Source organism: Condylura cristata, unplaced genomic scaffold, assembly GCF_000260355.1.
Source record: "Condylura cristata isolate star-nosed mole 26May11 unplaced genomic scaffold, ConCri1.0 scaffold00009, whole genome shotgun sequence".
NCBI classification, from domain to species: Eukaryota; Metazoa; Chordata; class Mammalia; order Eulipotyphla; family Talpidae; genus Condylura; species Condylura cristata.
In genome coordinates, this window is record NW_004567110.1 from 1,936,876 (window position 1) to 1,937,413 (window position 538).

Below are 538 nucleotides of genomic sequence, written 5' to 3' on the forward strand. Positions count from 1 at the left end.
CCCGGCAAGATGACCCAGCCCCGCAGCCCCAGCGAGGCCCGAGCTGGCTTCGGGCAGCAGCCGCCGTGTGAGAAGGAGCAGGAGCCGGGTCCCGAGGGGCGGGCGCCTGGGAACTGGCCTGGGGCCCGGTGCGCAGGGGCGGACGGGGAGCAGCTGGGCCTCCGGGCGGCACTGGGAATGGAGGGCAGCGTGGGGTCGGGCACGGCAGAGGCCACAGCCCCCAGGCCCGGGGCAGGGGGCCGGACCCGCCCGCCCGTCCGGTGTTCTTCTGCCGACCCGTGGCCCCCAGCCAGAGGGCTCCCCGGGCGCCCCCGTCCTCCAGGGGCCACAGCAAGGTGCTGACCCCCCGGGCCTCAGAGGTGCGCAGGGAAGGGCCTGCTTTGTCCTAGCACCCGGGAGGCTCGTTCCGAACCTGGGTGGGCGGAGGCACGAGCGCCACGTGCCCTGCATGTGCAGGGTCCTGGGGCGCCAGGCCAGCGCTCTCCTGAGGGGCCCTGGCGGGCTCCTGGCTGCGGCCTGCAGGGCGCCCCGGCCTGGC